Source organism: Neofelis nebulosa, chromosome 4, assembly GCF_028018385.1.
Source record: "Neofelis nebulosa isolate mNeoNeb1 chromosome 4, mNeoNeb1.pri, whole genome shotgun sequence".
In the NCBI taxonomy this organism is placed as follows: Eukaryota; Metazoa; Chordata; class Mammalia; order Carnivora; family Felidae; genus Neofelis; species Neofelis nebulosa.
Genome location: NC_080785.1, coordinates 86,374,977 through 86,396,485, shown reverse-complemented (window position 1 = coordinate 86,396,485; position 21,509 = coordinate 86,374,977). Strand labels below are relative to the sequence as shown.

At 34.5% G+C, this 21,509-nt stretch overlaps 1 protein-coding gene and 1 pseudogene across 10 annotated transcripts in view; one reads left to right on the top strand and one right to left on the bottom strand.

Annotated features, from left to right (window-relative positions):
• The window catches only part of MAGI2 (membrane associated guanylate kinase, WW and PDZ domain containing 2), a 1,350,742-nt gene that overhangs the window by 1,008,446 nt on the left and 320,787 nt on the right, over window positions 1-21,509 (bottom strand). The window lies entirely within an intron of this gene.
• LOC131511280 (U2 spliceosomal RNA) lies at window positions 8,610-8,702 on the top strand (annotated as a pseudogene).

The window sequence follows — 21,509 nt, the reverse complement described above, 5'->3', positions numbered from 1 at the left end:
GCATACACTGAATTAATAGTTTTATACATTCCAAATTTATATTGATATCATAAAATAGGTTTAGTATTAATGAAATGCATTTTCAACAATCCAAGATATGCAATCAATGATAAAATGTTTCTCCAGGGAGAAATAAGGCTACACATAGTTAAGGTATGCTAGGCAGCTCACTGTGTCTTTGAACAAGGGTCAATAAATTATGTATATTCTGCACATCCAATTGCTGGCCTCAGTAGCTGCCTAAAAACCAGGTAAAATAAATAATTGCTTAGTCCTATTTCAGACCTATAATAATATCTTCTAGAAACAACAAAATTATTGGTGATGGAGTATAATGTTTTTCAAAGTTTTTTGAAGGCTTTCTATTTGTTTCTAATTCATTTTAGTATATCATCAAATATGTGTAGGATGTCTCCTATGCGCAATATGCCTAAAAATCATATATGCATAAAAAAATAAATAAGAGTGTCCCTGCCTTCAAGGATCTTACATTCTTATGGGCAAAGAGGGAAAAGAGTTGACAAATACAATGCAAGCATGAACAAAGCAGTATAGAGTTTTCTTTCACAGTTAGTCTTCATTCACTCAGTATCTAACCCATCAACAACATTTCTTTTGATTTTCTCCCAAATATCTCTCAAATCTGTTGACTTCTTTCTATGTCTTACCACCCTAGTCCAAGTTGTGTGATCTTCTATTTGGTCTCTGCAGTAATCTCCCAGTGAATTTTTCCACATTCACTCTCTGTCTACCATAATCCATTGTCCACAGCAGCCAAAGAAACTTTTCAAAATCATATCTGATCCTCTCCTTCCCTCTGTTCCCCCAGACATGCAACTTCTGTATGTCTTTCTTTTGTTCTTAGTATAGAAACCCAACCTCACAAGTGGGGCTCCTGGCTTCTCTCTAAACTTGCTTTGAGTGTTCCTTTTCAATAGAATATACAAGGGCCTTGCACATATCAATCTTCTCCTAATCTTAGGATGGGGCCAGCAGCCCTGAATACAGTTTTTCTTTCTTTCTTTTTTTCCCCCTGGGACACTCTTACCCTTACTGTATCCCCACCTTATCTGATTAATTTCTATTTATCTTGCTAATCTCAGCTCAAAGAGCATTTCCTAAGAAAAGAATCCAAAATATGCAAGATCATCAGGTTCGGTTACAAATTCTCCTAAGTGATTTCAGTTGCTCACTTTGCAGTTTTTATTTATATTTCTAATTATTAGAATACTCAATTATTACCTGTCTCTCCTACCAAACGACTTATCATTACATCATCATTAGCATATGCATTGTTGTAGTAGTTGCTCAGTTAATACTTGTTGAATAATTGGGAAAAATGCTTAGGAAGGGAAATATCTGTTGTAAATGTAAGCCTCATTTATAAAAGAAATCATTAATAGTCTATTTCAATTAAAAATTATATTGTACATAAAGTTAAAAAATAGGCATGGTCATAGTGCAATAAACAAGTATGTACAAAATAAAGTCTTCTAGGGTATCATTTATTTCTGGCCACTTCTGCTCCCAATACCAAAAGGGGAACATATTCTGATGTAGCTCATACCAAAGCTTTTTCCATATGGAGAGACACAGGTTTATGAAAGGAAAAATGAAACTTTCCAGGTATTTCATAAAACCTACTTCAGAACACTGAAACAAAACCAAAATTTGATGCATCAAAAGTAATAACATTCTAGCAGTTGATCCTAACTCTTTAAGGTTTCAAATCAATGAATAACATTAATTGGGTCACTGCTACTGCATTGCATGATATTAAGATTTGTTGCTTTACTTTTTGAAATCACCTTTTTATTTTTAGTTCAACGTATACATTATTTTCACTGACAGTATTGAGGTTTTTTTTAAGTCAGTATTGGGGTACCCAGGTAGCTCAGTCTGTTAAGCATCTGACTCTTGGTTTCAGCTCAGGTCACGATCTCAGTTTGTGAGTTCAAGCCCCACATCAGGCTCCACAATGAGGGTGCAGAGCCCACTTGGGATTCTCCCTCTCCTTCTCTCTCTACCCCACCCCCATTTGTTCTCTCTCAAAAATAAATAAATAAACTTTTAAAAAAGGTCAGTATTATTATTAATGGTATCCAACTTCAGACTATGAAACAACTTGACAAAATGAGTCTTAACATGAGGATGTTAAAAAACTCATGCAAACATCACCACGACTTAATTTCAGCATATTTTCATCACTTCAAAAAGAAACCCCATTCTCATTAGCAATCAATCCTCATTCACCCTCCCCCCAGCCATTTCCCTCTCCTTTCCTGGCAAACACTAATCTACTTTCTGTCTTTACAGACTTGCCCATTCTAGACATTCTACAAAAATTGAATCTTACATTATGTGGCCTTTGGCATCTGGTCACTTTCACTTAGCATAATGTTTTTCAAGCTTCATCCATATTGTAGCATGGACCAGGACTTTATTTTTATTCATGACTGAATAAAATATAGCTTTTGTTTATCCTAATTCATCAGTTGATAGACACTGGAGTTCTTTCTATTTCTGGCTATTATAAATAATGTTTCTGTGAATATTCATATCTAAGTTTTTGTATGAACATAAATTTTCATTTATCTTGGGTATATACCTAGGAGTGGAATTACGGATCATAGGGTAACTCTTCAATTTTGTAAGGAATGTATAAATGTCTTCCAAAGCAGGTGCACCATTTTGTAATGCCCCCCACAATGTAGGAAAGTTTCGATGCCTCCACATTATAATCCATCTTTTTTGACAATAATCATCTTAGTGAATGTCAAGTGCTATTTCATTGTGGTTTTGATTTGCATTTCCATAATGACTAATTATATTGAGCATATTTTCATGTGCCTATTGGTCATTAGTTTCTCTTCTTAGGAGAAATATGTAAACAAAATTTTGTCCATTTGCTAATTGGGTTTTATATCTTTTTATTGTTGAGTTGTAAGAGTTCTTTAAATATTATAGACACAAGTCCCTTATCGATACATGGTTTATAATATTTTTCTCTTATCATGTGGGTTATCTGTCACTTTCTTTTTTTTGCATGTCTTTACTTATTTTTTAGTAATCTCTACACCTAACATGGGGCTCAAACCCATGACCTCCAGCACAAGAGTCACATTCTCTTCTGATTAAGCCAGCCAGGCACACTTATTTTCACTTTTATGACAGTGGTCTTTAATGGTTTCTGGAAGGGATCCAACTTCATTCTTTTGCATTAGATAAGCAGTTGTCCCAGTACAATTTGTTGAAAAGTTTATTATTTCCCCTATCAAACTGTCTTGGTACCCTTGTCAAAAATCAATTGACCACAAATGTATGAGTTCATTTCTGGACTCCAAGTTATTTTCTATTGCTCTATATGTCTGTTATGCCATTACTACACTTCTTTAATTGTTATACCTTTGTCATAAGTTTTGAGATTAAAGACATTCTATGCTCATGGATTTGAAGTACAATATTGTTAAAATGTCTATACTCCCTAAACCAATCTACACATTTCATGCAATTGCTGTGAAAATACCAAAAACATTTTTCACAGAACTAGAACAAACAATCCAAAACTTTGTATGGACCCACAGAAGACCCTAAGTAGCCAAAGCAATCTTGAAAAAGAATAAAAAACCTGATTTCCAGACTTCAAGTTAGATTCCAAAGCTGAAGTAATCAAAATAGTATGGTACTGGCACAAAAACAGGTAGATAAATGGAACAGAATAGAAAACCCACAAATAAACCCACCATATATGTATGGCTAAGTAATCTTTGACAAAGGAGGAAAAAATATACAATGAGAAAAAGACAGTTTCTTCAACTGCTTGTGTTAGGAAAACTGGACAGCTATGTGCAAAAGAATGAAACTGGGCCACTTTTTCATGCCATGCATAAAATAAACTCAAATGGATTAAAGGTCTAAATGTGAGATCTGAAACCACAATAATCATAGAAGAAAGCACAGGCAGTAATTTTTCTCACATCAGCCATAGCAACATTTTTCTAGATATGTCTCCTGAGGCAAGGGAAATAAAAGCAAAAATAAACTGTTGGGACTACATCAAAATAAAAACCTTCCGCAAAGCAAAGGAAACAATCAACAAAACTGAAAGACAACATATGGAATGGGAGAAGACATTTGCAAATGACACACCTGACAAAGGGTTAGTATCCAAAATATATAAAGAACTGATACATCTTAGCACACACACACACACACACACACACATACACACACACACACACACATACACACACACACACCAAATATTCCAATTAAAAATGGGCAGAATACATGAGCAGACATGTCTCCAAAGAAGACATACACATGGTCAACAGACACATGAAAAGATGTTCAACATCATTCATCATCAAGGAAATGCAAATCAAAACCACAATGACATATCAATCACATCACACCTGTCAGAATGGCTACAATAAAAAACACAAAAACAAATGTTAGCAAGGATGGGGATGTAGAGAAATAGGAATCCTCCTGCACTGTTGGTAAGAATACAAACTGATAGAGCAACTGTGGAAGACATTTCGGAGGTTTCTCAAAAAATTAAAAATAGAACTACCCTATGATCCAATAATTGTACTCCTGGGTATTTACTGAAAGAATAGAAAAACACTAATTCAAAGGGATTCATATGCCTCTCAGCATGTTTACAATAGCCAAATTATGGAAGCATTCTAAGTGTCCATTAATAACATAAATATATAAAGAAAATGTGTTGGGGTGTCTGAGTGACTCAGTTGGTTAAGCGCCCTACTCTTGATTTCTGCTCAGGTCATTATCTCACCGTTGTGGGATTCAGCCCCACGTCGGGCTTTATGCTGACAGCACAAGTCTGCTTGGGATTCTCTTTCTCTGCCCATCCCCACTCTCTCTTTTTCAAAATAAATTAACATTAAAAAAGAAGACATGTGGGGCGCCTGGGTGGCTCAGTCGGTTAAGTGGCCGACTTTGGCTCAGGTCATGATCTCACAGTTCGTGAGTTCGAGCCCCGCGTTGGGCTCTGTGCGGACGGCCTGGAGCCTGTTTCAGATTCTGTATCTCCCTTTCTCTCTGCCCCTCCCCTGCTCATGCTCTGTCTCTCTCTGTCTCAAAAATAAATAAACATTTAAAAAAAAAAAAAAAGAAGACATGAGTGTGAATGGAATATTATTCAGTATTAAAAAAGAAGAAATCTTGCCATTTGCAACAACATGGATGGAGCTACAGAGTATAATGCTAAGTAAGTTAGTCAGAGAAAGACAAATACCATATGATTTCACTCACATGTGGAATTCAAGAAAAAAAACAAATGAGCAAAGGATAAAAGAGAGAGAGAGAGAGAGAGGGAGAAACCAAGAAACAGACTGTTAACTATAGAAAACAAACCGACAGTTACCAGAGGGGAGGTAGGTTTGGGGACAAGAGAAATAAACGATTGGGATAAAGAGCAAGCACACTTATTATGATGAGTACTGAGTAATGTACAGAATTATTGAATCACTGTATTATTCACCTAAAACTAATATAACACTGTTTGCAAACTTTACTGGAATTAAAATTAAAAAGTTAATTAAAAAATTACAGAAAAATATAAAGAAGATAAAAATCACTTGGAATCACCAGAAATTATAACATATTAAATCTTCTAGAATATGCCCTTCTTTTTTACATAAATAAATAAATGAATAAATATTTCAAAGTAAAATAAGAGCATATTCTAATTTTGTTTCTCATTTATTTTTTTTCTTTTTTAATGTTTATTTGTTTATTTTAGGGGGAGGGCCAGAGAGAAGGAGAGAAAGAATCCCAAGCAGGCTCTGCAAGGCTCACACTCATGAACCGCGAGATCATGACCTGAGCCAAAATCAGCAGTTGGGCACTTAACCAACTTAGCCATCCAGGCATTGCTCATTTCTTTTTTTATTCATTGATTATTAATAATTTAAAAAATTTTCTACCACATAATTGTGAATTTCCTAATTTTCTCTTTTATACTCATTTCTAATTTTATTTCATTATAATAAAATATACTTTATGTGGTTTTATTTTTTAAATATTTTTGAGACTTCTGGGGCTGGCTCACTTGAACTTCCAACTCTTAATTTTGGCTCAGGTCATAATCCCAGGGTTGTGGAATCAAGCCCTGTCTGCATTGGGCTCTGTTGCTGAGCATGAGCCTGCTTGAGACTCTCTTCTTCTCTCTCTCTCTCTCTCTCTCTCTCTCTCTCTCTCAAATAAAAAGTAAATTATTTTGAGACTTCTTTTATGGCTTAACATGTGGTCTATACCAGAAAATGTTCAATGTACTTTGGGAAGAATGTGTAGTCCAGTGTTGTTGTGTGAGGTGTGTTTCTTAGGTCTAATTGGTTTCTATGTTATTTGCATCTTCTATTTTCTTCTTGAACTTCTGCTGAGTATTCATTACTACAAGTGAGTATTTATCTACAAATATTACTGTCAAACTGTTATCCTCTCTTTTGTCTTAAATTTTCCTTCATTTTAGAAGGATAGCTTTGCTACATTTAGAATTCTTGATAATCTTTGTCTTCCAGCACTTTGAATATTCCATCGAATTACTTTGGCCTCCATGATATTTGGTGAGAATCATCTGTTGATCCTTTTTATGTGACGAGTTGTTTCTCTCTCGCTCCTTTCAAGATTTTATGTCTTTCACTTCAAGCAGTTTGGCTATATATGTCAGGTATGGATCTCTGAAGTCTTCCTACTTGGAGTTTGTGGAACTTCCTTTAGATCCATATTAATGTTTTCAATCTGATTTCAGAATTTTATAGCTGCTATTTCTTAAATATTCATTCTGTATTTGTCTCTCTCTTAGAACTCTTCTTATGGGTATGTCGATTAGCTTCATGCTTTTTCACAGCTCTCTAAGTCTTTTCATCTTTTTTCATTATTTTTTTTTCTCTTTTGCTCAGACTAGATACTTTGAATAAACCTGTCTTCAACTTAACTGGTTCTTTCTTCTGTCAGTTCACATCCGTAATTGAGTATCTTAAGTGTATTTTTCATTTTATTTATTGTAATTTCCAACTTCAAAGTTTCTATTTTGTTCTCTCCCATAGTTCATATCTTCTATATCGCTCTTCTGTTTTTGGTGAGATATTGTTCTCACACATTCCTCTGATTCTTTAGAAATGGTTTTCTTTAGTTATTTGTACATATTTATTATTGATGACTTAATGTTCAAATCCTTGTGTTCTTAATGGAATTCAGCCAATTTTCCTGAATAAATACTCCTCAGACTGCTGCAAGCCTTTAATTTCTAGAGTTCTGAAAAGGTTGAATTTGACATTTTTTTCTAGTGCTCTTGATGCTTAATGCAGATATAGATTTTCAAAAATCTAACTCTATGATTCTGAAAATGTGATTCCCTTTCTCTTTTGTTTCCTAACTTTAGTGAGCAAAATTGAAAGATCCTCCTAATTGAAAATACTGAAAATTAACTTTTCTCAAAATGTGGATAGTTTTAGAATATTTTATTACAGAGGTCAAAGTATTTATTTGTAAATACAGAAAATATGCCATTAATGAATTTATGTAGCTGCTGCTAACAAAGGGGAAGGGTGTGAGACTTTCTAAAAGTATAAACATTTCAGTATTCATTTCCCTTAGTTGAACTCCTCAATTATGTAAATATAAATATTTATTTGGGTATTTGACAAGTATTTGGGGTCTAGTTACTGCAAATAGGAAAAATTAACTTATTTCTTCTTTGTTTATAAAGAAGATTAATTCAAACCAATAAAATATACTCTACCCATTTTCTCCATAAATAGAAGAGGAAGGAAAAAAAAGAAAGAAAAGAAAAAAAGGAACCCTCACTCAATTCCAAATAATCAGTGATTTCAGGATAGCTTCCCCAAGTAGGAAACAGTTCAATAGAGGTCTCTTTTGAAATTTTCAATTAAATATTCAGAAGTAAATAGTTGTATTTAAATTTAAAAATTTCATTTTAAAATCAAGCTCTGGTACATCTTTAGAAGTAAAATAGAATAAAGTTGCTTTCCTTTTACCTAAGGAGATACATATGAAATGATCTGTGTGGCTTCATCAATCAAAGGATAAGGTCTCTTAAAAATTTCTTGAAGTTGTTCCTATGGTTACCATTTCCTATTAATATAGAGTCAATACTTTACATTTAAGGTTATGCGGTACTTAAACAGTCTCCCATAATGAATATAAAGTTATAAATATAAGGTAATAGAGTATTTAATAAATGTTTAATCAAGGATTTTATAATGTCTTATGTTGAATTTAAAGGATACCATATGTGTTACAAGTGATGAAAACAAAGATTTTACCTCCTATGAGCAATTATATATTTTTTTCCTTTAAAAAATGTTCACTTGGGGCGCCTGGGTGGCGCAGTCGGTTAAGCGTCCGACTTCAGCCAGGTCACGATCTCGCAGTCTGTGAGTTCGAGCCCCGCGTCAGGCTCTGGGCTGATGGCTCGGAGCCTGGAGCCTGTTTCCGATTCTGTGTCTCCCTCTCTCTCTGCCCCTCCCCCGTTCATGCTCTGTCTCTCTCTGTCCCAAAAATAAAAAAAAAAAAAAAAAAAAAATGTTCACTCATCTCATTTATAGCAATACAAACTTATCACTTCTCAGCCTTTTGGCTAAGATCAAGTGTAGTATAACAATACAAATTCATACCTGAATTTTCCATGTTTACTCTGATTCAGATTTTTTCAGTTATAATGCAATAATTGATTACCTAATAATATAGAAAATATGATAGTTATTAATAATTTTCTGTATTAAAAATACAACTCCTCTCTTCTTGCTTATTTTTTACCTTAATTAATCTCCTTTTATTTCATCAGAGTTTTGCTTGATTTTACAAGCATTTTCCTCTCCAAACTGTATCCCACTGTAGTTTGTAAATGGCAATGAATGTTGACGCTTCTTTTAGATCATTTAGGAAAAGATGGATCCTGAGTACTATCTTTTTGCTAGTTTACAATATAATAATTCCTTTATTGATGACACATTCCATAGAATATTAGAAGACTTGCTTAGAACATTTTCTTAAGACTTCTATAGACATGAACAAAAATAAATCTGAACTCATAACTCATGAGACATGCATACAGAAATGAAAAAATAAATGCATGAGATTTAATTTTAAAATCAATGTGGCCCATGTGTTATATGTAAGTTACGAACCAGTAAATTCTACTCCTGAAACCAATATTGTACTCTGCTAATTAACTAGAATTAAAAAAAAAAACTTAAAAAAACAAAATCAATGTGGCTAGATAGTAAACTATAGCTGATAGATAGCAATGCCTTACTACGGTTTCTAAGCCTTTTGTCACAAAAATGAAGACTTTCTTTGAGAATGAATCCAAACATACATAGTAAGTCATATCCATGGTATGTAGTGAACACATCAAAATTTTATTGAAGGTGAGTTCTGATACTGTATTAAATACTGGTGAATTTCATCCCTCAAACTAGCTATGACCACTTCCTTGATTTATAACACACTGTTCTCACCATAGTGTACAGCTCAGCACCTAGTTTATCTTTTTCACTGCAGTTCCACTTTGGTATGAAGATTTAAGAGCCTTTCCCCCTACCTTTATAAAACTCTTAAATCTTCCTTTTCATTATTCTTTAGCACTTTGAAGTTTAACAGATTTTACCTCTTATTATCTCCTTTTCCTAGACTCTTCTCAGCATTTATTCACAGTATACTACATTTGCTAACTCTTATCCTTGGTTCTCAGAGTGCTCAAGATCTTTCAGTTTTGATTATACTGTCTTTCAAATTCCTCATCACTGAAGGTAATTTCTCTTGAAGCTTGTTACTCTCCCACCACACCAACAAAAAGGAGAAAATGGTCTTCCCTTAAAAGAAAACTTACATGTCAGTACTCTGTGATATGTCACACAAAGCATCATAATTCTTTCAGAGAAATATTTGTGAACTGACTATAATTTGTCTAAAAGAGAATGTTTGTATTAGTCAGATTTATTTATTATTGTATTTATTATTTCAGAGGCCAACCAAACTGAACAAAAAGGGAACACTTACACTATTTAAAGTATGTAGATAGATAGAATATTATTTTTGGTACTATTCTATCTTCTTTCTTTAAGAAAATGTACTTTAATAGAATCCTGTAAACTAGAGGTAGACAAAAATTATTATTTTAAAGGCTAAATAAGGAGTACTTTATGATTTTCCAGTCATATGATGTCTTCTGCAACTGGAAAACTCTGTTATTGCATTTGTGATGGATAATAAATAAATGAATGGACAGGCCTGTGTTTCAGTAAAACTTTATTTATGAACATAAAAGCTTCAAAGTCACAATTTTCACATTGTGACGTATCATTCCTCTTTTGAAGCTTTAAAACCATTTAAAAATGTAAAAAACATAGTTATCTCATGAGCCATATAAAAACAGCGGGCCAGATTTGATCCATGGGCCATGTTGGCTGACCCTGTTGTACACTATTGCATTGAATTTTATTTCTTTAGTAGCCTTTGACATACGCCATACAGAACACTAACTAGAGAAAAAAGAACACATTTATGATCCACTATGAATACGAAACTTTTTACCAAATTTTGCTTTCCTTTTTAAATTTTTATTTATTTTTATTTGTTTTAATGTTTATTTACTTTTGAGAGAGAGAGAGGGAGAGAGACAGAGAATGAAGTAGGAGGGGCAGAGGGAGAGGGGAACACAGAACACAAAGTAGGCTCCAGGCTTTGAGCCGTTGGCACAAGCCCAGCGTGGGTTCTGAACCCACTAACCATGAGATCATGACCTGAGCTGTAGTCGGATGCTTAACCGACTCAGCCATCCAGGTGCCCATAATTTTTAAAATTTTTAAAGTCTCATTTTTGAAATTAATGTATATTGCATTTCTCTAAGTAGTCAAAAAAGAAGTTCAGATTTTAAGCTATTGTGAAAATATAAATTTCATCATGCTCTAAAATTTTTCAGTTCATCTTAATAATTGGGGTAAAGATGCAATTAGGTTTTGTTTGATTTGCTAATTGGTACGCCCTGTGTGCTTCCTGAACACATTGATTGTCAGAACATATGACATACATGTACTGTAACTGTCATCAAGTCTAAGGATAAAATTTTTGACTAAAATTATGATTTTGACATTGAAAAACATTTCCTTTGGGAAAAGGTATGAAAGAGCAAGCAAACATTGAAAAGTAATTACTTTTTTCAACCTCTCCTCAAATAAATCAATAGCATCAACTACAACAAAAACAACAATGACAACAACAAACACCAATGTTATTTACACACCACAAACAAGTAATTATGGATACACCGCTATTCATTGCTATATGAAATTTATTACTTCTTGAAATCTTTCTAGAATCTTCCCAACTTCTAGTTTTAATCAGATGTTTATAGATAGATTTTGTGTTGCTGCAGACAGAGCATAAATTAGAAAATGTTTTTTGTTTACTCATGCATACAAATGTTCAGGGGATTTCTGATTTTTAACTCAGGAATTGGTGATATCTGATTCCTAAAGCTCATGTCTGCCAAGCCCTATCTTTATCTCTTTTGAGACTTCATTACATCAATCCTTGGTGTTTTTTTTTTTTTTTTTTAGCAATTCCTCTTACTTTCCTAACTAACCTTACTATTTCATTCCTTTACAACAGGTAGGGCCCACAATTTACTTATATTAAAACTAAAATTTTCACAGTTACTTTGGAGCTATATAGAAGTAAATTTGTCGGAATTCAACTTATCAATACAGAAAACTCATGATTGGTATATTCTTTAGGTCAGGAATTACATGGGAATTTCTAAATTGAAATTTTGAGATGCTCCAACCCTAAGACTTTATAAATGACACAGCCAAGGCCCAGTTTCTTCAATGGCTTGTTCTGGAATTCAGACACCAAATACACAGAACGGATATCAAGACCCCACGTAAACGGAGGATGGCTCATGCCCAGAGAAGCTCAGCTCTGAGAAACAAGGTGACCTACTTATCACTAGGCTCAGAATAAATAGCGTTAATATCCTGAGGCACAATATGCCTTCAGGACACTGAAAAGGTCCAGAGTACAGAGTAGGGCTGAGCCTACAGATGGAAGTGTGCTTGTTATGCATTGTGGCCTCTCCAACCACTTTCTCCTTTTCCCTGCCATACACTATGCCCTGGGAAATGGACCTCTATACATGGCATCACCTGGATCCCATTCCCTACAGCTTCAAATAAATTAGGCCAATGGGAGGCACAAGAGATCAGAGTGAGGGAGAGAGAGGACAGGGTAGGTATTCCTCAGACCCCTCTCACCCAGGAAGCAGTTTTGGCAGCCAGTGTGTTCTACCTACAGCCACAACTCCTGTCCAGCAGTCCCTCTCCATGACCATCCTCTATGTTCCTTGCTGTGGACCTTCAAGTCTCTTGTGTAAGAGCTTTTTATCTATGGCTAGTACCTGGTGCCTCACCACCATCCTGAGTTCAGAGCCATAACCCTGCCCACACCTTTACAAAGGGTACCTGCATTTAACTCTATTTAACTCTAGGAATAATTCATTCCTTCGAGTATGTCATCTGCTTCCTCCCAAGTTTTGACTGATACAAATAACAAGCATTTAGATGTGTCAGCGTTAAAATGCTTTCAGGTATCCAAAGTCATTCAGAAACTGTTATTATCCAATATTCATGTGATCCGTGCCTTCCTTGAACAAAAAGATGAATATTATTTAGACAATTCATCATTTTTTTTTACCTCTGGAAACCTTAAATAAATAAAGCAACTCAATTGCATTCATGCACCTCACTTCAATTCCTCTCCTCTCGACTCTCAAGCTTATTTCACTAGAAACCAGAATTATATTAGAGTTCCCTGACAGCCAGAGACTCAAGATGGTGAAGTATGGAGAATCCAATCCAATTCTCTAAAAGAGACAATTAGGAATTAAATATCACTGTGAATCTTATGAAAATGTTATTGATTATCTTTCCAACAGGCCTCCCAAAGAGCAAGCTTTCTTTAGCCTTGACAGTCACTAACTGAAAGCCATAAAACCCAAAGCAATCTACAAGAGAAGAAAGGGAGTTGAAAATAATAATAAGTATTGTTGTAAGTATACGCTTATACTTGTTATTACTGTTAGCTAACACTCACTGAAGAGTACAATGTGCTAGGAGATATTTTACATGAATGAACTTAGTGAATCCTCACAGCCACTCTATGATGTAATTATTGGTCATCTCCATTATATAGATAAGGAAATTGAAGCACAGAGATATCAAGTAACTTGCCCAAAGTCACAATCTAGTATAAAAAAGAAAGCTGGCATATCTATGTCTCAGTTTTTTCCTAATGATAAACAGAAAATATTCGCTTAACTTTGAATAATTTAAAATTTTTGTCAAGTCAGCATTGCTTCTTTTTACTGTTACTGAAACCAGCATAGCTAATGCTATAATGGAGGCTCTATTATAGAAGGATGGGTCAGGTGGAAGATTTGTGATAAAAGACCACATGAATTGACAGAATTAGGACAATCAAGACAGAGGCAGACAGTAGGTAATAGTCAGAGACCTAAAAAGGCAGTATGTAATCAGCAGCAGAGAAGTCTGACAGTCCATAGGAGGAGCCCACCCATAAGCACTGAGGGGGAAATACTGGGGCTCCAGGACTGGCTCCCCACCATGAGACAGAGACCCAGTGTCAAGGGAACTAGATCAAGGCCTGTAACAAAGGCATAAAGAGGTATGGTTAAAGCTCTGCTTAAAAGGCTGTTCTGAAGACCAAGGGAATTATTGCATATGGGAGCTAGTTGCACCAAAAATCACTTTAGTAAAAAACACCCAATTTTTATCTAATTACTGGCAAGCCTGCAGTACACGCTATGATTTATTATGTTTTCTAGGCTCTCGGGCAACTGTAATATGCAAAAATATGGTGTGTGCACTTTTTTTTTTTTTTTTTTTGTTGGTGTGTGCACTTTTAAGAAATCTCTCTAAGAACAGCTGGTGTGCATCCTTTACCCTCTTCTTTCCTGACTCCCTCTTTCTTGCTGGCTAGAATATTTGAACATGGGTGTAACAGTTGGAACTTAAGCAGCTCCCCTGGACCATGGTTAAAAGAATTATGCTGAAGATGACGGAGCAGGACAAGGAGCCAGTGTCCCTGACAACTTCGTGGTGAATGTATCAGCTCTAAAATGCTTCTCTTACATGAAAGAGAACTGTATTTAGGTTACTGTTATTTTGCCTTTCCCATTACTCATAGTTTAAATTTTTTTTTTCAACGTTTTTTATTTATTTTTGGGACAAAGAGAGACAGAGCATGAACGGGGGAGGGGCAGAGAGAGAGGGAGACACAGAATCGGAAACAGGTTCCAGGCTCCGAGCCGTCAGCCCAGAGCCCGACGCGGGGCTCGAACTCACGGACTGCGAGATCGTGACCTGGCTGAAGTCGGACGCTTAACCGACGGCGCCACCCAGGCGCCCCACTCATAGTTTAAATTAATCCTAACTGGCATAATGCACAAAGCACCTAACACATTTACACTGCCCATAATTAGCCACATTAATGTTAGCTCTTATTACTTTTGCTGTTAGGGCCGAGGTAAAAGAATTAAAACTCAGTTTTGGTGGCCAGGTATGCAGGTCAGCAAGATGAGAAAAACTTCAGAATGCTGAGAAACTCATCAAGCCACTTAAATAGACTAACTTGGGACTGTAATGTTAATCTTCACTCCTCCTTAAGTTTCTAAAACTAAATATTTTTATAGTGTCCCAAATGCTGTCAAAGTGGCTTCAGCCAGTCAGAGAGTACCTGGATAGTATATTTGACGTATACCATAAGTAAGATTTCTCAACCATCTGTTTGAAAGCCAGAGTCTTATCTGTGTTTCAGACCATGGAATAAAATGGACACACAGACTTGGGGTATGCCCAGGAGAGGGGAGGGGAAGGAAGAAACTATTCTCCCTTCACAGTTTTGTGCAATGATGCAAAAAAAGCAAGTAGTGTTTAAAGCTGCTGGCTTCCAAACAATCATTTGCTTATTTTCCCATTTCAGTAAAGAACTTAAAAGTACATATAAAAAAAGTTCCTTTCCCTGAGTCTCCAGAAGGTATATCAGCCTGCCAGATACGTCTGTGAAGGGAGAACAGACAAAAATAATCTGAACATTAAATAAATTTAAATGTTCATTTTCCCTTTAGTTCTTTCAGTCATTTAAGAGAAAAAAAAAACATGCCATTTTGTGGAAAATGGTTTTAAAAATGTAAGTGTCAGACAATATATTAAGTTTAATTTTAGGGTGAGAGCAAAATAATATGCTTTTACATTTTATTCAAAAGAATAATAAAATTCAGTATAACATAAAGTCTAGGGGAAAACAAAGCAAGAAAATGAAAACACACACACACACACACACACACACACACACACACCTGCCAGAGGGCATTCTTAAAAATCTTAAGAGTTATCTATAAGGTTGTACGTTTATCTTTAGAAGTAATAACATCAAATTCCACTGAAATTCAGCTTTTTCAGTAATTTTAAAATCCTTTGTCACAAAGTAATACATGGAAGGAAATAATAAAGATCAGAGTGGAAATAAATGGAACAGAAACTAAAAAGACAATAGAAAATGACAGTGAAACTAAAAGTTGGTTCTTTAAAAAGATAAACCAAATTGACAAACCATTAGCTAGACTAATAAAAAAGAGAAAACTCAAATAAATAAAATCAGAAATGAAAGACAAGAAAGTAAAAGTGATATCAAAGAAATACAAACGGTCATTAGAGCCTGCTATGAACAATTATATACCAAAAAATTGGAAAACTTAGAGATAATGGATAAATTCTTAGAAAATTAATCTTCCAAGTCTGAAATGTGAAAAAAAAAAGATGATCTAAATAGACTGATTACAAGTCAGGATATTAAATCAGTAATCAAAACAAACAAAACAAAAACAAAAGCAAATGCTCCCCCCTCCCATCAAACAAAATTCCAGGACCAATGATCTCTCTAGTGAATTCTACCAAACGCTGAAAGAATATTTAATAACGATTCTTCTCAAACTCTTCCAAAAAGTTGAAGAGGAAGAGATACTCTTAAACTCATTTTACAAGGCCAGTATTATCCTGACAAAACCAGACAAGGACACCACACACAAAAACAAAAACAAAAACAAAAACACAGAGAGAGAGAGGGAAAAGAAAAGAAAAGAAAAGAAAAGAGAAAAGAAAAAAAAGAAAAAGAAATAGAAAAAGAAAATCACAAGCCAATATCTTTGATAAACACAGATGCAAAAATTCTCAACAAAATTTTAGCAAAACAAATTCAACAATACATTAAATGGGTCCATACACCATATTAAGTAGGATTTACTCTAGGGATGCACAGACAGTTCAACATCCACAAATCAATTAATGCACTACATCAACAAAATAGAAAATAAAAATTATATGATATTAACAGACACAGAAAAATCATGACAAAATTCAACATCCATGTATGATAAAACTCTCAACAAAATGGCTATAGATAGAACATAACATAATAAAAGTCATGTATAACAAGCCTACAGCTAATACCCACAGCTAATACTCAATGGTGAAAAGCTGAAAACTTTACCTTTAACATCACAAAAAAGACAAGAATGTCCACTCTCACCACTTTTATTCAACATAGTATTAGAAGTCCTAGCCAGAGCAATTAGGCAGGAAAAAGAAGTAAAAGCCATCAAATTGGAAAGGGAGAAGTAAAACTATCACTATTTGTGGACAACATGATTTTATATATAGAAAATTCTAAAGACTCCACCAAAAAAACTGTTTAAACTAATAAATTCAATAAGGTGGCAGGGTATAAAATCAATATACAAACATCTGTTGTATTTTTATACACTAACAATGAATATCAGAAAGAAAAATTAATAAAATAATCTCATTTACAATGCATGAAAATAATAAAATAGTAATAAATTTAACCAAGCAGGTTGGTTACATTGAAAACTGTGCAACACTGATGAATAGATTGAAGACAAATAAATGATAGATATTCTATGCAATGCAATCCCTATCAAAATTCTAATGGCATTTTTCATAGAAATAAAACAAATGATCTCAAAATTTATATGTAACCACAAAAGATCCTGGATAGCCAAAGAAATCTTGAGGAAAAAAAAACAAACAAAACAAACAAACAAACAAACAAAAAAACAAAAAACAAAAAAACGAAGTTGGAGGCATCAGGCTCACAAATTTCTAACTGTATCACAAAGCTATAGTAATCAATCAATATGGTACTGGCAAAAAAACTGACACACAGATAAATGGAACAGAATAGAGAGTCCAGATGTGAACCCAAGCATATGTGATGAATTAATTTACGACAAAAGAGGCAAGAATATACAATGAAGAAAGATGGTCTCTTCAATAAATGGTGTTGGGAAACCTGGACAGCCACATGAAAGAAAAAAAAAATGGAACTAGACCCCTATCTTAACTATACACAAAATATAACTCAAAATGGATTAAAGATTTACATGTAACACTATATAATTCCTAGAAGAAAATATAGGGAGTAAGCTTCTTAATAATGGATTCTTAGCAATGAGTTTTGGACTTGAAACCAAAAGCAAAGGGAACAAAAGCAAAAATAAACAAGTGGGGCTACATCAAACTAAAAAGCTTCTGATCACTGAAGAAAACTATCAGCAAAATCAAAGGGCAACTATAGAATGGGAGAAGATATTTGCAAAACACATATCAGATAAAGGGTTAATACCCATAATAAATAAGGAATTCAAACAACCCGAAAGCAAAACTCAAATTAAACAAGACAAACAAACATAACAAAGAAACCAATTAAAAAACAGGCAAAGGATCTAAATAGACATTTTCCCAAAGAAGAATACAAATGGCCAACAAGTATACAAAAAGATATTCAACATCACTAATCATCAGGGAAATGCAAATTAAAACCACAATGAGATAAATCACCTCATACCTGTGAAGATAACTACTATCAAGGAGACAAGAGATAAACGCTGGGGAGGATGTGGAGGAAAGGGAACCATTACACACTGTTGATGAGAGTAGAATGAGTATAGCCACTAAGGAAAACACAGTGGAGGCTCCTCAAGAAATTACAAATAGAACTACCATAAGATTCAGCAATCCCACTTTTGGGTACATATCTAAAGGAAATGAAACCATTATCTCCAGGGGATGTCTGCACTCTCACGTTCACTGCAGCATTATTCACGATCGCCAAGGTACAGACACAAGTGAAGTGTCTATCAGTGGAAAAATGGATCAAGAAAATATGGTACATATATACAATGGAATATTATTTAGCCTTAAGAAAGAAGTCCTGTCATCTGCAACAACATGGATGGACTTTGCATTATGCTAAATGAAATAACTCAGAGAAAGACAAATGTTGTGTGGTATCACTTACACATGGAATCTTTAAAATAAAAAAAAATCAAACTCATAGACACAAAGGAGAAAAGTGGTTGTCAGGAGCTGAGGGTAGGGGAAATAAGAAGACGTTGGTAAAAGGTTACAAACTTTTAGCTATAAGATGAATAAATTCTGATGATCTAACATAAAATGTGGTAACTGTAATTGATAACACTATATTGTATGATTGAAATTTGCTAAGAGACTAGAACTTAAATGTTCTCACCAAAGGGGGAAAACAAGATAAATATGTGAGTTGAGAGATGTGTTCATTATAACTCAATGAGAGGAATCTTTTGACATTGTTTATCAAATCACTGTGTTGTACATCTTAAATATATTACAACTTTATTTGTCAATATACCTAAATAATGTTGAAAACATGCATAGTTTAACCAAAAATGTACAACACCTGTATTAAAAAATCTGTAAAATATTAGCTCAGAGCACCAGAGTTGGATTAAATAAATGGACAAATATACAAAAAAGTCTTTAATCTATATTTTCTATTGTTTTTGTGTCTCTTGTTGAACCCAGATTAATATAGAGAGAAATTTATTTTTTAGAACTCAGAGAATTCATGCCAGCCAAGAAAATTAAGCCAATTTAAAATGCTAATTAACCCATCATTTAAATATTATAAAGCAATTTGGGGGGGCCCTTATCCACCTAAGAACATCTTTTTTTTTAACCTCTTTTTTATCTTAGTGTGTTCCCTAGGACACTCTGACCTTTACATATTGACTTTTCATTCCTACAGCACACCTCAACCAAACTAGTCTCCTCTACTGCACTCTGCACTAGGCCTTGGGGTGTACAAGTGAGTAAAGCATGGTGTTGGTGAAACAGAAGCCACAGGCTAGTGCAAGCAAACAGAAATTTAGACAGGTAAATTTTAATTCAGCAGAGTGGAAGAAAAGAAATCATTTAAAAAGGGTCATGGAAGAACACAGAAGCCACTGGGGGAGTCAGGGAAGCTTCACAGAGAACTCTCTTCTGTATCTTTGATGAAGTTCATGGCTATCTCCACAAACAGTACTAATCTTCAACACAGCAGCCACACTGCCTGGTGTCTACCAAAGCTCTTATGCCTCTTTGGTAAGCTCAGCTAAACATCCTAAGTTTTATCCTATACCATTAAATCTTGATGCTTGTCCTTTTAAATCCTTGGAGGATTTTAATTCATGGACAAACTTCTTTATGCAAATATTACTCTTGGGAAAATTCTCTTTATGCTTGTTGGAAAATAAGCAATGTGTTTTGCTCTCCACTGATTCTTGCATGTCAAGCATCAAACATGGGTGGCAGATTTCTGATTTAACAAATAGTTCTTAACAAACAGCATCAGCTTTTGCTGCAGTTATGTGAGTTACATATTCATCACACATCTCCAAAATACTTCACTGCTTAGTAAAACACTCTGAGGTATAGTACATGAAAAGCACTATATAATCCCCAGCAGAGTGCAGAATGAACAATCTCTTATTTAAAGATTAATGATTCTTTTAGCTGCACAACTGACTTATGGAACTGTCTATTTTTTAAGTATGGAGCTATGAATGAGATGCTCATATTTAAGAGACAGAAAAGGTTAAGCTTCCAGTTTCCTGCTCAGTAGCTATTTACTTGCATTGTGTAGGGCTTGGAACATGAATTCTAATGAGAACAAATTCACATCTGCTCAAATCTCAATTATCTGAATGTGGCTTATCCACTGTGCTAAGTATCTATAGATGCATGAAATTTAAACTAGTTTCTTCCTGCCATCCTACATGCTTCTCCGCTACCTCTGTCCTACCAGCAGCTGCTGTATTTAAAATATTGTTTTAATTTTTTCAAAAAAACCTTTTTTAACATTTATTTATTTTTGAGAGAGAGACAGAGTGCCGGTGGGGGGAGAGGCAGAGAGAGAGAGAAACAGAGACAGAGAGACAGAATCTGAAGCAGGCTCCAGGCTCCAAGCTGTCAGCCCAGAGTCCGACATGGGGCTTGAACCCAGGAACTGTGAGATCATGACCTGAGCTGAAGTCAGACGCTTAACCAACTGAGCCACCCAGGTCCTCTTAAAATAAATTTAATGTCAGCATAAGTAAAATTTTAATTATCACATAAGCAAAATTCGTATATAAGTCTCAAATCCAACTAAGTTGTTTTCTGTACTCTCTGTAACATTTCTCTTTAGCGTAATAAGCTATTGACATAAAACCATATCCCTGAGTCCAGTTCACCTGTTGGCTCAACATTAAATACTTGTAAGCAGACTTTAAGAATGATAGGCAGCTTGGGGTGCCTCCTCTCTCTCTGCCCCTTCCTGACTTGTGTTTTGTCTCTCTCTCTAAATAAACAAATAAAATAAACTCAAAAAACAGTTACATCCTGTATGATTATATTTATATTACATTTTGGAAAGGGAAAAACTATAAAGATATCACTGGTGGCCAGGAGTTAGGAGTAGGGGCAAAAATTAATTGCGAAGGAGAAACATGAGGAATTTTTTGGCAGGGAGGCGACGCAATGGATCTGTATCGTGACATGATGGTGATTACACTACTCTATGCGTTTGTCATGTTTATATAACTTCACACCAAAAAGAGTACATTTTATGTAAATTTAAAAATAAATTGTAAAAGGTTAGGACTCAAATCAGAAAGAAACATTATTATCACAGAAAAATAAATGTCAACTCAATGGAATCATGTTATTGAATGGAAATAATTACTATTAAGAATTTTGCAATAATCTCTGAAACAATCCCAATAATCTCTGAAACAATTCCAAACTAAGTTAAATACAGATGTGGGCATATAAAACTATGTAAAGTGTTTGTCTCAACCAGGTGAAAATAAAAGATCCTAAATAAATTCAAGTGTGATTTGAGTGTTTAAGAAATATCACTGTTTTTGCTTAATGCAATGCGTACTCTTTGCTGATCCCATGCCATCTCTGATCTCTTTCCTGCTAATTTCATACTCTTAGGGAATTAATATATCTTCTACCATGTTTGAAAATTTAGTTCTTAAGTTTTATGCCTCTATACCAGGATTTCTCAAAGTG